Source organism: Martes martes, assembly GCF_963455335.1.
Source record: "Martes martes genome assembly, chromosome: 1".
Classification (NCBI taxonomy): domain Eukaryota; kingdom Metazoa; phylum Chordata; class Mammalia; order Carnivora; family Mustelidae; genus Martes; species Martes martes.
Window position 1 is genome coordinate 12579813 of NC_137888.1, and position 18182 is coordinate 12597994.

The 18182-nt window shown below is 48.8% G+C and overlaps 1 protein-coding gene across 1 annotated transcript in view; it reads right to left on the minus strand.

Moving 5' to 3' along the window:
- HUNK (hormonally up-regulated Neu-associated kinase) overlaps window positions 1-18182 on the minus strand; it is a gene marked incomplete at its 5' end in the record, with an annotated part of 99139 nt that overhangs the window by 59344 nt on the left and 21613 nt on the right. The window lies entirely within an intron of this gene.

Here is an 18182-nt window from a genome sequence, read left to right on the forward strand (position 1 = left end):
GGGATCGAGCCCCGCATTGGGTTCCCTGCTCAGCTGGAAGCCTGCTTCTCCCACTCCCCCTACTTATGTTCCCTCTCTCGGTGTGTCTTTCACTCCGTCAAATAAATAAATAAAATCTTTAAAAAATTAAAATAAAATAAAATAGCATCAAAGGGAATAGGGAAAGCTGTAACATCAGGAACCAGATCCACTTATTAAGGAAGAAAGTGAAATTAGGCCAACGTCAATGGTCATCTGGAAGGCGCAGTGAAGAGTTAGTGACGACCACACCCTGAAATGCCAAGTTCAACTCCAGCCAAGGGCCTCACTTGGCTCCCTCTCAGGCTGAGCTGCCATCTGTCCAGGGGGCTGGGCTCCCCGGGGAATCCACTTCCGAAGGAGCAAAATCAGCCCGATCTTCAGTTCTAGGCTGTGCTTGGGGACCTGGGAGATGCAATGCCCTCTCCTTCCTCCCGCCCTTTCCCTGCCCTGCCCAGGCCCCCTGGCCTCCAGCATTCACCTCATTCTGTTGGTGCATTATGGTGCAGGTTCGCTCTTGGCCCTCCATCAGGATCCCAGCTACCCACAGGACGGCCCTCCTGGGTCACTGCCCCCACAATCGACACGTCACACACACAGACCCTCCAGCTTTGTATAAAGGCAGGGAAAGAGTGGGGGGTTTTGCCTTTTCCAGCCAAATCTGCACCCCTTCTCTTCGGTGGCGTCCACCCCCCTGCTCACCGTGCCCCAAAACACACCACTGTTTTTGCCTTTTATGACTTCGCTCGTCTTGCTATGCGACCAGCCACTGACATCATGTCGATTCCCTCTGCTGCGGGCTCCTCGACACCCTTCCTCTCTCCCCATGCCACCCATCGGGTTTATTTGGAACCATGCCTCCAGCGCCCCGACGCACCGTCCCTGGGACCCCAACCACCCAAGGGACGTTCTCATGGACGGCTACTGAGTCACAGGGTGCGGGACCCGAAGAGTGGCCCTTTCACTTGTATTTATTGCCTTTTGTGTGATTATATTTTATAACTTTCATGATATACTCAATACATTACTACAGAGTTAGGACAGAGATCAAAAAATGAATGATTCATAGATGACTGATAGACAGTATTTGCAGTAAGGCGTTCACACATTATTTTCCTGACACAGGTTTGTAACTAAAAATAATTAAGTCGGGGTGCCTGGGTGGCTCAGTGGGTTAAGTCTCTGCCTTCAGCTCATGATCCCAGGGTCCTAGGATCGAGCCCCACGTTGGGGTCTCTGCTCGATGGGGAGCCTGCTTCCCCCTCTCTCTCTGCCTGCTGCTCTGCCTACTTGTGATCTCTCTCTCTGTCAAATAGATAAAATATTTTTAAAAAAAATAATAATTAAGTCTTGGGGGCACCTGGGTTTCTCAGTCGGTTAAACGTCTGCCTTTGGCTCAGGTCACGATCTCAGGACCCCCTGATAGAGTCCTGCATCAGGCTCCCTGCTCAGCGGGGAGTTTGCTTCTCCCTCTGCCCCTCCCCCTGCTCATGCTCTCACATTCTCTCTCACTCACTGTCTTTCAGATAAATAAGGAAAATCTTTAAAAATAATAAAATAATCATTAAATCTGCCCACCACTCACCTGGACTATGACATCAATGTCCTACCTCATTTCCCCGGTGCTTGTCTTGGCTGCCCTTGAAGTCACTCTATGCTCTGCCCTAAAATCACTGGGTCTGGAACTCTGATTTCTTGTGTAAATCTCTTCGGGACTTACCACTGCCTACAGGGCAAGGTCCACACTCCCTGGCCCAGCACTCAAGCTCTACCACCTGGGCCAACCCCAGCTGCCCTGGGCGGTCGGTCTCTTCTTTTTCCCAAACACACACCGGGTTACCCTCCAAGCTTGTGCTCATGCCACACACCACCCCCCACCCATCTGAACATTCCAGTCCTCCAGCCATTAACTCAAGTCCCACCTCCCTCCCAGAGGGTTCTTTCACTCCTTTCCCCTCGGGCCCACCACAGCCATCAGCTGGGGTCCCCCTGAAAGCACCCATCCCTTGAAGCAGGGACCACGCTCCTCCTCTTCATCACACACACTGCATAAACAGTAGGGGACCTACAGTTTACTACCTGAGCAAATCCTAAATAGCTTAATTTATTATCTCTTCTGGAGAGCAGAGTCTCACTTATTTTTTTTTTTTTAGTTTGTAATTGACATGCAACAGCACAACAGTTTTGGGTATACGACATCCTGATTTGAGACAGTGTCAAGCCTACAAATGGATTACCACGATAAATTTGGTGAACATCCATCACTACACATAGTTACAACTTCCGTGCTTGTGTGATATGAACTTTTCTGTCCTGTCTCAGCAACTTGCAGATACACAAGACGGTATCGTTAACTAGAGTCATCATGCCGTGTGTTATAACCCTAGGACTTACTTCTAACTGGAAGTTTGTGCCTTCTGAACCCCTTCATCCCCTTTAATGGGGGATCTTCAGGTCCTTAATCCAAAGATATGACGAAGAGGGAACAATCAGCCAATGCACCACACAAGCTGGGGGTCTGCTGTACCCCAAGTCAGCCTGGGGCTGAGGTTGTCCCCCCACAGCAGGTGAAGCTACACTCTGGCTGCGGTTTGGTCCCAACGAGGTCAGGAAGTGCTAGACTAAAAGCTTTATAAACTATACTCATTTGTGACCCCCCCAAAAAGAAAAAAATATATAGATACACATACACACACACGCAAACACGTGCCTAGACACCCACAGACATCCACACCCACACACACACTCCTATGTGTGTGCACGTGAGTCCCTGCGTGTACATATCCATGGTCTCCTGGGGGGGAGAGAGAAAGGGATGCTAAGACGTACAATTAGAGTCTCTCTCTGCTCGAGTCTGTGTGGCAATGTTTTAAAAATTACACCCTCTGGCAATGAAATTCTTCAAAGTCCTACGAACAGACAATAGTCTGAAAGCCAGGCGGTAATACGATCTGCCCTATTCAACAGAGCACACGATAATTATGAGGATAATTTATTTAGCTCTTCAATCGCCTGTCACAGGTTACATAAGGGCCACCCAAAGACTTTGGGTCCTACTCCCTGGAATGTGTGAATGTGGCCTTATTCGGAAAAAGCGAAGGATTTTGAGATTAACCGGGACTCTCTGAGTGGGACCTAAATGTCAGCTCAAGCGTCTTTATGAAATAGAGGGGTGGTGGGGCGGGGAGGGGGGCATAGATTTTGCACAAATACCCAGAGAAGCAGGATGTGAGAAGGAGGAGAGACACAGTGAAGGCCCACAAGCCAGGGTACGCCTCGAAATCAGAGCCATCGGAGGGAGCACGACCCTGGCAACACCTTGATTTTGGTCCAATGACATTGACTTTGGACTTCTGGCCTCCAGAACGAAAGAGAATACATTTCCGTTACTTTAAGCCACCAAGTGTGCGGAGCTCTGTCTTGGCAGCTCCGGGAAACTAGGGCACCAGATGTGCCCCCTGTCATTTGGTACCTTGGTTCCCACCTTCTGCTGGCTCTGAGAGCCCTCTGGTGAAGACCTCCAGCCCCCAGGTCACCGCACGAACCCCCCCCCTCCATTTCCACGCACCAACCCGTCCCCAGGCTTTTTAATTCACCCGCAACACTCATCCCCTCTGCCTTGATAATACTGAAAATGGAATGCCGTTCTTGATTACAGCATTCGGTTGTCATCTGTAACAACCGAAGTGGGAAACACTAAGCGGGGAAATTAAGGGAAAGGCAGTCAATGATCAGCAAAGGGAGGGATCTAATTGAATTTGACAGTAATCAGAGATCTGCAGGCAGAGTAGATCTAACGCTGATTCTACCAGGTGGAAGCCTGGCACACTGATGGGTCTGAAAAGAGAAACTGCTTGAGTCAGGAGAGTTTTAAAAAAGTAAAAATTCAATGGGTACAGACTCGCTGAGGACCAAGGCCAAGGACCCAACTGGAAGCCGTTGTTCGGGGAGGGCGGGACGGGGTTGTGGAGGGAGTGCAGAAGCCTGGACGGCGTCCGAGCACATTAAGAGAAAAAGTCTTGCTGTGGACGGTGAAATCAAGGGTTCCAGATCTTCACCAGAGTCAAGTTGCAAAGTCTCCCGAAATCTCACAAAGGAATCCGTTTTCAAAGATTGCCCCCATGCTTCCAAGATGAGTCTCCGAGTCTTGGGGGGGGGGGGCGGGTGATGAGCAGAGAGAGAATAACACGGCTCCAGCGGACTCCAGCGGAAACAGGTTATTCTCCAACTTCTCTCATTGAAGTAAGAAATTGCATTTCTCACAACCTGGCAACTCCTAGCATCCTCCCCACCCCCACCCCTCCTCCCACCCCACCCCCCCAAAAAAAGGCCTACCAATGATGGGTAAGATCAGCAAATTTAAAGAGCTAAGCTCCTAAGAAATGAAAGGAAATCGCCCCAAGGTCCAAGGCCGAAATAATGAGTATATCTACGATAACTGGGTTGCTACGGGGTGGGGAATAGAAGACACAGGAGGGGGGCGCCCGGGTGGCTTGTGGCTTGGTGGGTTAAACGTCCCATTCTTGGTTTGGGCTCAGGTCCTGATCTCAGGGTTGTGAGATGGGGACGGAGTCCCGAGTCAGGCTCCGCGCCCAGCAGAGTCTGCTTGAATCATTCTCCCTCCGGCTCCCTCTGCCCCTCCCGCTGTGTTCTCTCTCTCTCTCTCTCTGAGATACGTAAATAAATGTTCAGGGGTGGGGAGATGCAGGAGAGAAGGGGTAACTGCAGGCGAGAAGACCTCGAGGATGCAAAGGAAGAGGTGGAGGAGTCCGCTGGGCATGGAAGGGGGAGGAGCAATGCGGGGAAAGGGGAGGGGCAACGCGGGGAAAGGGGAGGAGCAACGCGGGGAAAGGGGAGGAGCAATGCGGGGAAAGGGGAGGGGCAACGCGGGGAAAGGGGAGGAGCTCCAGCGCCCGGATCCCAGTCCATCAGGAGAAAAATGAGTTGCAGAGAGGAATTCGTGCTTAACCGCCTGTAATTAGGACAAAAAATTCCAACACTGAATGAAGGAAACACAAAATCATCTGACCCCGTCATGACACATACTCGTTCCTAAGATAATGGGGACAAAGCACTTAGTACGATGTCAGGCACATGGGAAGTGCTCCTTAAATTGATGCTCTTACTCTCATTACCATGTTACTTTCACTGAAGCAGCCTACAGAGAGGGTGAAAAAGCACTCCGGCTTAGCTCAGCTAAGATTTAAAAAAAAAAAAAGTGCGTTTCCGTCCCCAGCCGATTAAAAAAGACACCTGGCCCGCGTGTCGGTGTCCTGAACTCTCTGGAATGGAGTTGCTTTTAAATCCCAAGGCAGTGGTTTAATAGCAGCCTAGTCGCTCATCTTCTTTAAATATTGACTTTGTTGAGACCGTCTACATAGGATCAGAGTTAACGGGATTTAAAACTCATCCCTTCATCCTCGATCCCCCTCCGCTGCCTTTAAAATTCATTCCTCTCAAGTGCGTCGAGAATCGTCAAGAATCGTAGATGTGGCTCATCTCTGAAAGGAAAAGACAGATGCAAAATGGAGCTTCCAGAGGACTAAAAAAAAGAATGCTGACCTAAGACCTACTCCTTACCATCCCCCAAACACACACGGATGTTTTACCCTTCAGACAATGTGTGCTGTGGTTTCGAAAGTTTAGGTCTTTCCTTGATGTAAGCGCTTTCATGCCATGTTTTAAATAATCCGGAGGCACAGGGAGGAAGAGGAGTTTTCTTCTTACATGGAAACTAGCCGAACAAGGAGCTTTCTTCCAGAATGTTTTGGTTTCTTTCTTTCTTTTCTTTTCTTTTTTTTTTTTTAAGATTTACTTATTTATTTATTTAAGACAGAGAGAGAGCGCACAGGAATGTGAGTGGGGGAGAGGCAGAGGGAGAGGCAGAGGGAGAGAATCCTCAAGCAGACTGCCCGCTGAGCGAGGAGCCTGACGCGGGGCTCGATCCCAGGACTCCCGAGATCATGACCTGAGCCACAATCAGGAGTGGGGCGCTTAACGGACTGAGTCACCCAGGCGCCCACGGAATGCTTTGGTTTCTTAATGAATAACGTATGTGAAACTCAAATGACTCTTTTCTTCAGCAAACATTTATTAAGCACCTAAAATAACACTTGACACTGTTCCAAACGCCAAGTGTATACTACGGAAGAGACCCAGATCTCCAGACCCTCTCGTGGAGAGAACTCAGATCCTTTGTCCTGGTTCACGATTATTATCTGTTCTGGACCGAAGGGGGTCCTCCTGCTACAAAATGTGTGTATGGAAGCCAGACTCCCCAGGTGACTGCATTTGGAGAAAGAGCCTTTAGGAGACATATAAGATTAAAGGCGAGGATAAGGGTGGGGCCCTAATCTGGTACGACTGGTGTTCAAATGACAAGAGGAAGAGAGACCACTGATATCTCTCTCTCTCTCTCCCTCTCTCTCTCTCTCTCTCTGCACATGCATAGTGGAAAGGTCATAGGAGGACACAACAAGAGGACAGCCATACTACAAACAAGAAAGGAGGCCTCACCAGAAACCAACCCTACTGGACATCTAGCCTCCAGAGCTATAAGAAAATAAGTGTCTGTTGCTTACACCCTCCGTGTGTGGCCTGTGGTCACAGCCACCCAAGTGGACCAAGAGATCATCCAAGTATCAGAGAATTCTATGGGATTCCCTTATCCTACAGAAGAATGAAAACCTAAGTTAAGAGCCGAGGGCTCATGTCCCTTCACCAAGGGCTGGAGCCAGACCCGTTTCTTTCCTGATCTCACCTGCTTTCCACCCTCCAGCAGGTGACGGGGAGGCACAGCATGTCAGCTGGGCCTGCGGACTCCGAGGCCCTGGGGCCTTGACACCAGAGCCTGTCTCTGCCACTTGTTAGCCTGGCCCTCTCTAAGCCTTAGCTTCCTTACTTTAAAAAAAGAATAAAAATTAAAAATGCAGGGAAGGATCATAGTGCATACCTCACAGGGATGCTAGAGAGAGAAACGAGGCCACCCAGGAAGAGTGCTCGGCACCCAGAACATTCACGGAAGCCCTTAATAAGTGTTCACTGCCAGGAGCGGCGTGTTTGTGCAAGAGGAGTGGACACAGAGCCAGGAAGGCCCGCCCCCAGGCTCCCCTCCCCACCGCTCCCTGTTGTCCTCACAGGCGGGTCTGGGGCCCCCAGAGCCCCCCAGTCAGGAGGTGAGAGCCACCTCAAGCTTCCGCCCCAGGCCTCCTCCCTCCTTCCATGCTGATGGGCCCACGGGCGCGTGAGCCGCCCGCCGGGCTCTACTCCCGGCTCCCCCACTTCCATGACCCGTATGTTGGTGAGACCCAACACCCATGTCAGGTTCACACCTCTTTTCTGGGCTCTGTCTCCACCAACCCCTCTGGGCTGCCTCCCCAATCCTGCCCCCCGAGCCCAGCCTGGAATTCCCTCCCAAAGGGTGGCCCTTCCCTGGCCGGGTCCCCCTCCCTCCTGACCTCAGAGGACAGTTTCCTTCTCCAGCCTGGACTGCCTCAAGTCACCGACACGTCCCCAGCTCTCACACCCACCACACACAGCTTGGGACACCTCACTGAGCTCTCTAGGTCTGGAGATTGCCTCTCGTTTGGGTCCCCCAGCTTCTAGCTCAGTGCTTGGCTCTTGGAGAGCTGCTGGGGGAGAGAAAGGGAGGGAGGGGGAGAAGGAAGGAAAGAAAGGAGGACAGAGGGTCCCCTCAGTCTGCCACAGGTGGTCAGTACGGTGGCTTCCTGGGCACCCCTGGTCCTGCCGTGGGTAGGTCTAACCACTCCAGCCCTCCTCATCCTCCGCTACAAGACAGGCAGCCCAAAATCCTTCCCTCTGACTGTGGAAATGGCACCTATGGATGTGTTTCAGCTTGTGCGGGATTATGAAGCAGAGACACAAACGTGCCCTCTTTGAGAAATGTCACCTTCCAGGAGAGGCTTCCCAGACCTGTCCGATTCCAGCTGCGCCCATGCCCTGTGCCCCCACCATGGCACTCGCCATCCCTGTGCTTTTACTGGGCTATAACGCGCTGTCCCTACTTCTCAGCACAACACTCGCCCACCTCCACACCCTCTTTGCAGACTCTGGGCCGGACCCCTCTCCGCTTTTTTCAGGCCTCATCCTTTTCCTGGAACCCTCTTCTTCTTAGAACCCCCTTCTTGGCACTAGCCCCACTGTCACCTCAAACGGTGGCTTACCCTTGCGTGCCCAGTGCCTGGCACAGTGTCAGGAACAGAGGAGCTCAGGAAACAGGTACAAGAGCAAAGGCATGGGCAAGCTAAGGGTAGCGGGAGACAAGGAGTGAGGACGGATACCTACAGCCACCCACTGTGTGCCCTGGGGACGCCACTTCAGGCTCGACAGAAAGCACACAACTTAGACCAAATGTCAGCAGAAGCAGATCAGAGGACACTGCACAAAGGGTATCCCTGGCGGCCCTCTCTGGGCGAGTCAGAGAGAGAAAGAAATTAAGGATCACTGTCCAGCTAAAGGCAGTGGGCTGATGTCCCCTGCTCCCCAGGTGTGGACTGAAACCTTCCCGCCATCCTCCCCTATAAAGCCATTTCGTGCTTCCCAAGCATCTGGCTGAGTATAGGAGAAATCACTAGGGAGAGAGGCGCTGTGACCAGAGTTAAAGGGTGCGTCTGGGACCCCTCGCATTCCAGCGCAGAAGATCTGTCACTCTTCATCAGTCACTCCCTGGTGTCACCCAAGCCCCTCTCAACGCCACAGCTAATTCTGGACTGGGCATCGGCTGGGGAGCCTTTCTCCCTCCCGAACTGGTCTGACTCACCTGTCACCTTCTCAAGAGCAACTAATTGGGGTGGGGGTGGGGGTGGACAGGAAAGCTCCCCAAAAGCAAGGACCAACCCCCATTTCTCCCAGAGGAAGAGCCAAAGTGCTGACGATGCCCACAGCTCCCCACAGGCAGCCACCTCGCTCCCTGACTCCACTGCCCTCTGGTCCCCCTCCCGTTCCCTCCGCTCACCCACTGCCTCCTTACCGTTCCTCGGATGTGACAGGAGTGTTCCCACCTGGGGGCTGGGGCCGCACGCTGACTCCCTCACCTCCAAGACTTTGCTGAGATGTCACTCCTCAGAGAGGTTTCTCTGACACCCCCCCCCACCACTGACATCTATAACCACCAAGCCCTTAATACAATCCCCTTACTCCTGCCTGCTCTCCCCGCTTAGCACTGGTTACTTCTTAAATCCTACACTGCCCACTGATTGAGTGTGGGATCAGCCTGACCCTCGGATGCCCCAGAGGGGAAGGCACAGTCCTCCGTCTTCACTGACACGCTCTCACCATCCAGAAGGGTCTCTGGCATACAGACGGCACTCCAGTATTCTTGAAGGAAGGAAGGAATGAGTACAGTGCGGTTGGAAGAAAAAGACTCTAGTAACTACATCAGAATCTGTAATAGACTGAATTGTGTCTCCCCACCCAATTCATCTGTTAAAGACCTAACCCCTCCTGGGACTATTTGGAGACAGGGCCTTTAAAGAGGTAATTACAAGTAAACGAGGAAATGGGGAGGGGGCCCCCTCATCCAAGAGGACAGGCAATCTTCTAAGGAGCGGAAGAGACACCAGGGGCTCAGAGCGCAGAGAAAGGAAGGCAGCCGTGTGCAAGACAAGCACAGGGGTCTCAGGAGAAACCGAACCTGCCAACACCTCGACCTTGGACTTCCAGCCTCCAGAGCTGTAAGAAAATAAATGTCTGTGGTTTGAGCCACCTGTGAGGGCAGCTCTAGCAGCCTAACGCAGAACGTTTCCGAAAGTTATTAGCGGTAATTGAACGGCTTACCCTGTATCGCATTCTAATAATGAAGTCTGGACGAACAACACTGGACGAAATGAATCCGGCAAGGGGGTGAACTGAAGGGACTGTCCCTAAAGCCGGGAGGAAAATGACAAGGGCCCAAGGACTCCGAGACTCCAGGCTCCGGCCCGGGCTGATGCACAAGGCCTGAAAACCGGGGCGATTAGCATGACCCAGTGGGGAACTCTGAAAATAAACGGGTTTCACGCCTTCTTCCCAAGAAACGGTGTGTGTAAACGCATCCGAGTGGAACGGGGGCCTGTGTGCAGGATACTCATTTCTCAGAAAGCAGAAAATATCCTTTGCTGGCTTTGTAATTAATTTCAAGGTTGCTCCGATTCACAGAGAGACGATGCTCGACAGCAAACACACATCGCTGTCTATTACAGGGGTCCATTAATTGCTGCTGGGGACGCAGCCGAGCGCGACAGCTTCTGACCCCTGGCTCCCCGCCGGCCACCCTCCCGCTGCTACACACTAAAATCTGTCCTCTTGTAAATGAGGGGGAAAAGTTTCCTTCCCCAGTTTAAACAACAGAGCTCATTAGGACATGATTTGGCAACAGTAACAGAACCCTGCGCCAGGTAGAGGCAAAGAGCTCAACTCCGATGGATAGGGGCAAAAAAAAAAAAAAAAAAAAAAAAGCCGGCTTGCAAGGCACGCCCACCCCGTCGACTTCTGAAACCAAGGTGCTGGGATTCTCTGTGCCGGGCTTCAGCTTCTGCTCAGAAAGCAAATCATATCCCGACACCCTAGAAACAACCTGCTGGTGGGAAACCAGAAACTGATCCCTGCAAGGAAGGAAAAATGCAAACTAGAGAATTCTCAGACGGCAGGGTGTACCAGTGGGGCCCTGTACCAAGGGCAGTAGCTACGCAAGCCGGAATTCTTAGCCAAAGCCCCTCTATGTAGACAAAATATGCCCGCTGCTTGGTCGTCAAAATCCACAGAAAAGTAACCCCAAACTCCGGTGCCCAGAGTTCTCCACAACTCAGGAATCTCCAGGGGAGAGGAAGTTCAGATTAAAACAGGTAGTGCTAAAATCATTTCTGTTTGGCTTTGGAAAAGAGTCAAAAGGCCCAGCTTGGCAACAGAAAACAAGTTTTTTTTTTACACCGCGGAGAGTTAATCTGGGTATTCCCCACCAGGCTTGGCTCCCGAAGTGCCAAATACACTGAATCCATAAATACCTAGGTTAAAAAACTGAATACCCGTTTTTTTCCAATGCGCTCTAACTCCGAACCCCCAGCAACCCCTTCCTGCTTCATATTCCTTCCAGTCTGGCCCTGGTTTTAAATTACCCAGGATGTCACTTGGTGACAATGGAGAGGAAGCCGCAAGTGACGTCATCTGAAAGCAAAGAGATGGATGAATCCACAACAAAGTGGGCTGTTAGGCAGGACCGGCCCTGGCCATCCATCACTATCAACGTGCTGAGAAGAGCAACTTCCCCACTGCCCAAGTGGACGGCCTGCATCCCAACCCCGCCCTAGCCAGCCTCACCAAAAATCACAACTGTCCCTGTTCTCTATGCTCCTGTCCTGGAGGCCATCTCATCTCCACTCGTTGCGGGAGCCATTGACTCTTCCCCTTCTTTCCTCCTGGCAACCAGTCACCAAGTCTCCTCCAGTAGCTTCCTTCCTTGCCGTGTCTATGGCTCTGGCGAGCCTTCTAAGGGCTTCCCTGCCATCTTTCAGGTCTCCCCCCTTCTCCACACTGAGGCATTAGAGTCCTCCTTCTAAGGATGGTTAAGATCGTCCTTCAAAATAAACCTGATTCCTTAATGAGAAATTTATTTATTTATTTTCTTTTTTTTTTTTTAAGATTTTATTTATTTATTTGACAGAGAGAGACACGGCGAGAGAGGAACACAGGTGGGGTAGTGTGAGAGGGAGAAGCAGGCTTCCTGCTAAGCAAGGAGCCCAACGTGGGGCTCAATCCCAGGACCCAGGGATCATGACCTGAGCCGAAGGCAGATGCTTAACAACTGAGCCACCCAGGCGCCCCCTTAATTTGAAATTTAAAAAATCCTTCTTGATCTGGCACCAGCCCCCTGACCTTCTCCTCTGCTTTTTTTTTCCCCCTGAACATTTTATTCTGACTAGCTTCCATCCTATCAACTTTCATTGACCCAGCCGTTTTTGGTCAAATATTTTCACATAAGAGTCACAGGGAGACTTACGGTCCTTAGGGTCTTGGTTGTTCTTTTTTTTATTATTTCTTTCACTAAGACACCTACCATAAAATAAACCATTACTAAGTATGTTCATAATGGTTGTGCGGCCATCACCATCTTCCATCTCCAGACCACTGTTCATTTTGCAAACCTGAAGCTCTGTCAATCTCTTCAACAAATGGTATTAGGAGAACTGGACAGCTACATACAAAAAGAAAATGAAACCGGACCACTTTCCTACACCGTACACAAAAATAAACTCAGAATGGATTAAGGACTTCAATGGGAGACCTAAAACCGTAAAGAGCCCCAGAAGAGAGCACAGGCAGTAATTTCTCTGACATCGGCCACAGCAACATTTTTCCAGATAGTCTCCTAAGTTAACGGAAACAAAAGCAAAAATAAACTCTTAGGACTACATCAAAATATAATCTTCTGCTGAGCAAAGGAAACAATCAACAAAATCAAAAGACAACGTACTGCACAGGAGAACATATTTGCAAATGACCAATGATAAAGGGTTAGTATCCCAAATGTATAAAGAACTGATACAACTCAATGCCAGAAGAAACAAATAATCCAATTAAAATATGGGCAGAAGACGTGACCAGACATTTCTCCGAAGAAGACATCCATATGGCCAGCAGATACATGAAAAGATGCTCAAGGTCACTCATCAACAGGGCAATGCAAATCAAAACCACAATGAGATTTCAGCACACGCCTGTCAGAACGGCTAAAATTAAAAAATGCAAGAAACAACAAGTGTTGGCGAGGATGTGGAGAAAAAGGAAACTTTCTGCACTGTTGGTGGGATTGCAAACTGGTAGCAGCCACTACAGAAAGCAGTTTGGAGGGGCCTCAAAAAGTTAAAAATAGAGCTACCCTATGGTCCAGTAATCCCACTACTGAGTGTTTATCCAAAGAATGCAAAAACACTAATTCAAAAGGATATATGCACCCCTCTGTTACTGTAGTATTATTTACAATAGCCAAATTATGGAAGCAGCCCAAGTGTCCCTCAACAGATGAACGGATAGGATAAAGAACACATGGTGTATGCATACACAATGGAATATTACTCAGCTATAAAAAAAGAATGAAATCTTGCCATCTGCAAAGACGTGGATGGATGTAGAGGGTATAACGCAAAGTGAAATGAATCAGTCGGTGAAAGACAAATATCTTATGATTCCATATGTGGAATTTAAGAAAAAAAAAAGAGCAAAGGAAAAAAGAGATAAACTAAAAAAAAAAACAGATTTTACACTGTAGAAAACACGCTGATCTTGGCCATTATTGTGAGTGGCTGTTAATGAGATAGGTTACATTTTTTTTTTCATACTTTGCGAAGTCTGACACGTATATTTTACACTTCAAGCACATGTGAACTTGGACAGGAACGTTTCCAGGGTTCAATAGCCACAGGCGGCAAGTGGCTAGGGTGTTGGAGAGCACTGTCCAGGCTCGATGGCTCTGGCCAAGTCACTTACCCTCTGAGCTCCGGACACAGCACCCTACCTTCCTGAGACAGAGCACTCAACAGAAAAGTCTGAATGAATGAATATGTAAAGAAACACTCCACTGTCTTATCTCATCTATAACCTCTGTAGATTACCCACCCACAAATTTGTAGTGAGGCTGAAATCACACCTTTTATTTTTTTTATTTAAATTCAATTAGCCGACATATTACGCAACTGATAAATTACTGAACTACATCATTAGTTTCAGATGTAGTTCAATAATTTATCATTTGCGTGTAACACCCAGCGCTCATTACATCACGTGCCCTCCTTAACGCCCATCCCCCAGTTACCCCATCCCCCCGCCGACCTCCCCTCCAGCAACCCTCAGTTTTGTTTCCTACAGTTCAAAGATTCTCCTGGTTTGTGTCCCTCTCTATTACCTCACATCTTTTAGGACAAAACCAAGGAAGGAGGCCCAGCACTAAGAAATCCTGGACAAAAAAAAGCCTAACCCCAATAAACCTCAGATTGCTCATCTGAGGGGGCAGTAACGGCGGCCAAGGTACATCACGCCAAGAGCTCGGTACACAATAACCATTCATTAGCTGTAGTTACAACTGAGCAAACACAGCGACAACACAGCGGGATAGGATATGATTGATCTCAGCAGATAGCGCTCATGGGGGAGAAAACGAAAGTCAGTAGTGCTCGGGGAGAGGGGATTGTGTCATGGAAACCTGGAGGGCTGGGCTCCTCCAGGTGCAAAAGCTCTGCACAAAGTGGGGAAGGGCAAAGGCCCAGCGGGGGGCAGGGGGGTGCTCCAGGAAAGGGGAGTGGAAATAATAGTTGTGCATTAACTGAGCACAGGAACCCTTACGAGCCCTCCCATCCCCGGCCCCCGGGCCTGCAGGTGACCTTTTCCCATGAGGTCCTCAACAGACGTCTGCGGATGGCTTCCCCACGCCACGTGCATGCCCGGCTTCCTTCCCCTTCTGCTTAAATCACACGCTGAATGTCAGGGCCAGCCCCAGTGCCTGTGTTCATCAGGAAGAGAAAGCCAGGTCTTTTTTCCACTCTGCTCTGATTTATACATGTACATTTATGGTGTCAGTCTGGATAAAAGCGGAATTTGTGTTCCTGCAATGACACCATAAATCCTCCTGGCCTCCGTTCCACTCACCGGGAATATCGAAAGCTTGCCTTCCACCGACAGCAGATAATGGCTCTTAGGAAGGGCAAGGAATTCGCAAGCAGATAACAAGGGAACTCGGTGGGAGGTGTGTGCGTGTTCGCACGCATGTGTGCACAGGATGGGGACTGCGGGGGGAAGGCCTGGCTGAAACCCGAACCCCCCCAAGGGCTTGACTCGTTTCCTTCTTTAAATACAGCTCGTTCTTTCCGTGGTTTTAATAAATCTCCCCCAGTGTGTTCGTTTGCAGAGGCTGCCATAGCATAACCGCTTAAACACAACTGAAATGTGTTTTCTCACAGTCCTGGAGGCCAGAAGTCTGAGATTCAAGTGTCAGCAGGGTTGGTCCGCTCTGAGGCCTGGCTCCTCGGCCTACAGATGGCTGCCTTCTACCTGCGTCTTCACACGTCTTCCCTCCGCGCCCGGCGTGTCCTCATCTCCTCGCCTAAGGACACCAGTCAGACTGGATGAGGGCCCACCCTAATGACCTCGTTCAAAAGTAATCACCGCTTGGGGTGCCTGGGCGGCTCAGTGGGTTAAAGCCTCTGCCTTCAGCTCAGGTCATGATCCCAAGGTCCTAGGATCGAGCCCCGCATCGGGCTCTCTGCTCGGTGGGGAGCCTGCTTCCCCCTCTCTCTCTGCCTGCCTCTCTGCCTACTTGTGATCTCTGTCTGTCCAGTAAATAAATAAATAAATCTTAAAAAAAAAAAAAGGTAATTACCTCTTTAAAGATCCAAATCCAAATATAGTCACAATCTGCCCTACTGGGGGTTAGGACTTCAACGTGCGAATTCTGTGGGGGAGACAACTCGGCCTGTAACCCCCACCAAGACGTCTCACAAATGGGAGTATTAAGAAAGGAAGCAACCAACGAGCCCAAAGGAGACTCATCAACACTTGCAAGTGGGAGGTAGTGTGAGCTGAGGAAACTCCGTTCCAGTCATCATAGTGCTTGGTTTCTTTTTATCTCTGTCACCTGTTTTCCCTGCTTGTGAGTTTCAAAATACTACTCCAGGTTATTAACTTTTTTTTCCTTCTTTTTTTTTGGTAAGATTTCATTTATTTACCTGAGAGAGAGAGAGAGAATGAGAGAGCGAGAGAGCGAGAGAGAGCATGAGAAGGGGGAGGTCAGAAGGAGAAGCAGACTCCCTACCGAGCCAGGAGCCTGATGTGGGACTCGATCCCAGGACTCCAGGATCATGACCTGAGCCAAAGGCAGTCACTTAAACAGCGGAGCCACCCAGGCACCCAGTTATTAATTTTTCTACAAATGAGCATAGCTTTTAGGTCTTTGGACGTCTACTTCCTGCTTATCTTTGGAAAAGGAGGTCACCATCTTTTTATCTGCATGTGTCGCGGTGGATTTTCTTCCTTTTCTTCTCTTGCCTTTTTTGGCTGCTTTTAGTGATACATGAAGTTTAGGAAACGTCAGATAGATATGCTTTCTACTCTCTACCATTTGTCCATTTAAGGTTTAGCAAAGAAAAAAAGGTAATCAGAGACAGAAAGGGGCGGCAAAAGTAGAACCAAAAAGATTTCCTGAAGCAGATCCACGTCAAAAATCTGCCAGAATGTCAATCTTTGACCATTTAAAAAAGAAAAGAAAAGAAAAACAGTTCTTTGTAGCAAATAGTCACGACCTGAATACTCAGGTAGAGAGCTGTGATTACTTGCTTAGCTTACAGGAATGGGGGGAACTTGAGATGGTTCTAGGAAGAAACAGAACTGGTTTTTGGCCCCATCTTCCTTAAAGAGGTCTTCAAGCCTCTTGTAGTGACTGCAAGTTATCAACTGGGAAGGTCACGCCCATGCCCAACGGGGCTGTACTTTCTGTTGCTATTGTTGAATTTCCTTAAATGTCAGTGTCTTTCAGAAAGAGTTCACTTAAAACCTTTCTCTTATTTTCTCTAAAACCCTTCATTTGTGAAAGTGCACATTTTTCTTAGCCAATCTCTCTGAAAATGTGACCATTTAAGAAAGGATTGGGAGTTCCATTTTGTTTCCATTAACAAGAGGGGGTGAACTATATTTAGTAGAGGTTTTGGGACTTGCCTGGGGTGACACAGTGTACCAATTCCCCGACTGGCACCATCATTCTGATTCTACACAGGACATCAATGTTCAGAATCCTTGTAAGATGTAGACATTTTATTCATCATTTAGTCAAGTGCCTGCTATAAAAGGTTATTTTTTTGGCAAGAATAAGTTAATCTGTTCGGCCAAGAATGAAAATTATTTTCAATTTAACACTATTTTCAGTACCTCCCAAGCATTTTTTCCCTATTCCAATGGCAAAAAAAAGTAACTAATGAAGCAATATTAAATATACACGTACAGCAACATGAATATTTATATAGTCAAGTCCAAAAAGAGAATCACTTCAAGAGAGCAATCATTGACTTCAAAAGGATGTTTCCCACTTAAAAGTCTGTGATCACTAACTCTGAAAATACATTTTAAATTCCGAGGTGCCTTTTTAAAATTTTTCCCTGATGTGTTCCTAGGACTGGATTATGATTCTTGGTTTGTGATATCCTGCGCTCGGGTCCCTACTTCGAATTTGGGTCAAGTGCCAGTTATCTACTTCTTCCATCAAAATTAATCGAGCTTTGTTATGTCAAAATCAGGCTGGGAAGATGTTAATAGTGTCCTTTACAGGAGACAAGACAGACTGGTTGGAAAGCTCGCCTCTCCCCCTCCATCAAAAACACAAAACAAGCAAACAAAAAGCTAGACATTTTGATCCGCTACCATAGCTTCGTAAAGTAGATCAGTAGTGATAATCTCATTATATTGAACACATTTTTCTCATTACATCAAGAAAAGATTAACTAATAGCGGAATAGTATTAAAAATTCATGTTGTAATTAGGCCTGGGTCTCCACGGTCCAGATCAATCGAACGATCAAGGCAGACAACGGTCTGAAACTTAAGCTACAGAAATAAGCAAGCGACTGGGGATCCATTTAGTGATCCAAATTACATAGTTTAGTTACCTATAAGCATAAAATTAATGAGCTATTTGGACAACTGCCATTTCTCTGTCAACTGCTTAGTGGGAAAACAAATAAAAAGCCACACATATGGGCCACCGTCCCCAAGCCACATAAATCTCAACTGGGGACTAGTCCCATTTCGCAAGCACTCGACAAGCAAGACTCTGCAAGACCCAGTACGGACATCGTCCCTTGAAACTCCCACAGCCTTATGGAGAAGATCCTCTCGTTCTCCCTTTTCACAGAAGGGCAAGCTCTTGGTTTACACAGATTCAGAAATGGACATCGCCCTGCTCGGCCGTGGTACAGACTGGACTTGACTCCCAACCCACAGCAAAGCTGCTTCTCATCGTGTAGATGGGACCATGGGATCGGGGTTGGGGACCAAGCTGGGCTAACCCAGGCTGATTAATGTAAATGGCTCCACCAAGAAAAACAAAAATGTATCCTCCTATCAACATGGATCACTATAAAAGCATAATTCCCAAATCTCTACATACTTCCACTGCCTCGTGAGACCTGCTT